This window comes from Solanum tuberosum, unplaced genomic scaffold (assembly GCF_000226075.1).
Source record: "Solanum tuberosum cultivar DM 1-3 516 R44 unplaced genomic scaffold, SolTub_3.0 scf00036, whole genome shotgun sequence".
Lineage (NCBI taxonomy): Eukaryota > Viridiplantae > Streptophyta > Magnoliopsida > Solanales > Solanaceae > Solanum > Solanum tuberosum.
Window position 1 is genome coordinate 2,584,051 of NW_006238960.1, and position 2,387 is coordinate 2,586,437.

Here is a 2,387-nt window from a genome sequence, read left to right on the forward strand (position 1 = left end):
TAGTCAAAGTTCAAATACCTTAAAGTGATTTTCTTGTCTCAATTTTTTTTTAGTTTGTTTGAGTTGTTTTTACAAGATAATATTTTGAAATTTTGTAATAGCATTCTATATGAATAGATTTACATTGGATTTGATCATAAGACAATATTAAGACAAATCTTAAAATCCACCACAATCATAATCTTAGTAAGAAGATCATTATCATAAAATAGGTAAATAATTTATTATTATTTGAATTTTTGGTCAGTCAAAGTTTAAATACCTTAACGTTGATTTCTTGACTCAATATATATATGTTAATATGTTAACATCCAAATTTAATTCCTTAGATGGCAAGTACATTATTTATATGCTTGATGACGATCATCCATGTTACTCTTCTATTTTGGCATATTGCATAGAGCTACTACAACAACTGGGGAACCCGTTGGTGAAACATAACTATTGGAAGGAAAACTATATGACATAAAATTTTGCTAATTAAGGAGGGGCTAGTTCAACAAAGGCCAACTTGCACACTACCTCCTTTGTTTGTCGAAGGGAAAACAGAAGAAGAGAAAGCATAATTTCCTTCGTGGAGGCTAAAAAAGCCATCTACATCTACTGATTATTGGAGTAATACTAGCACGAGCAACGCTCTGCCACTGACATGTACTGATGTATATTAGTCTAAAATATGCTATCTCTTTTCTACCAAAACAAAATAGAAAATAATGTCAAATGGTTACTCCAATGTCTTTAACGACAAGGGAATGTATCAAGACAATGCATATCAATGCACTCTAATAGTATATAATATTTTAAAGGGAAATGGTTTGATATACCCTGTAATTGTCATTTAGAGTTGTGTCACAACTCAAAGTACACCCGAGATTTGACATGGTGTATAACACCCCAAGAGGCCTTACACAAGCCACTTGACATACATATACACAATATAATAGAGAAAAGCAAGAATTGTCATAAAGAGTAAAGAATTTGACATATATATATATATATATATATATATATATATAGAGAGAGAGAGAGAGTACATCAAAGTCTTGACAAGCCATCGATTACATGAAAGAGTAGTTGGGACATAACCCTTAGACCACATACAGCGTCTGAAAACTAAATCATAAAGGAAATAAAGTAAAGATGTCTTTGTCCCTGGAACATGAGGACTCACCAACTCTACAAACTCCAATGATCACCAACTAGCCACGATCGGTAGGAGAGGAATCATCACGCCTTAAATTTGTGAAACAATGTAGGCACAAGTAAGTATTAGTACATGAAATGTACTAAGTACGAGGGATTGCATGAAAACGTAAAACGTAATCATAAGACGACATAATTGAAAGCATAGAATGCAAGAGCAAATTAAACATCGTAAAAGCCTTTAAAGAGGTATAATAAATCATGAACTTGGTAAATGCATTTAAAATAATCATGGAAGCTTCATAATATATTTGAAAGTAACTTAGTTCATTTTGTGGGGTATTAGTTTTAACTGATAATAGACCATGCGAGCTATACATGGAATCTGGTGTAACTCCCACATCAAGAAGAGAGAGTCTACTTGGCAAAGGTAGGACTTCTTATCATGTCATATGCTATATGTTGATCCACTAGCTAGGCCATTTAAGGCAAACCTACATGTAGTTTTGTCACGACCCAATTTCTCGAGTCATGATGACACCTACTATACCCTACCAATAGGTAAGCCAACCCGTAACCCAGAACATCAAGAAATGAGCAAAAGGGCAAAAACTAACGATAACAAAAATCTAAACAAGAATAACAAGGCGGAAGCAACTCAAAATAAATATATACAGAAATCCCTCCCAGAACCTGGAAGTCACTAGTACAGAGCTATCTAATAAAGAGTACAAGTCCCAAAAGTGGACCACAACAGAGCGTGTCTCAAAGGCAACAAGACTAGCTAAAACAAAAGAAGGAGACAGAACAAACCCAAAACGCCAAGTGCTCGCCCTCGTCTCCGAATCACAGCTGCAAAAGAAGGCTGGAACTAATCACTGCTGGTAACTGGTACTGGGACCTGCATCACGAAATAGATGCAGAGCGTAGCATGAGTACCAACACAACAGGTACTCAGTAGGCATCATAGGTCGACTGAGCAAAAAGGGTAAAACATAAGAAAGGATAGAATCTAGACACAGAGAGGTCAAAGCGGATATGAAAAGAAAGCACACGAGCATACCAGAAACAAACTAAGTACAACTAAACTAAACCTAACTTGACCCTCATATTCCCAAAAGGTACACTCGTGCGCAAGTTCAAATAAAACCTGAACGGACCCCATAAGCTCGACATGTACACAAAAAGTTAAGTCTACTGAGAAAGAAGGAAACCGGGCTCCCAGCCCAAAGTAACCAAGATAA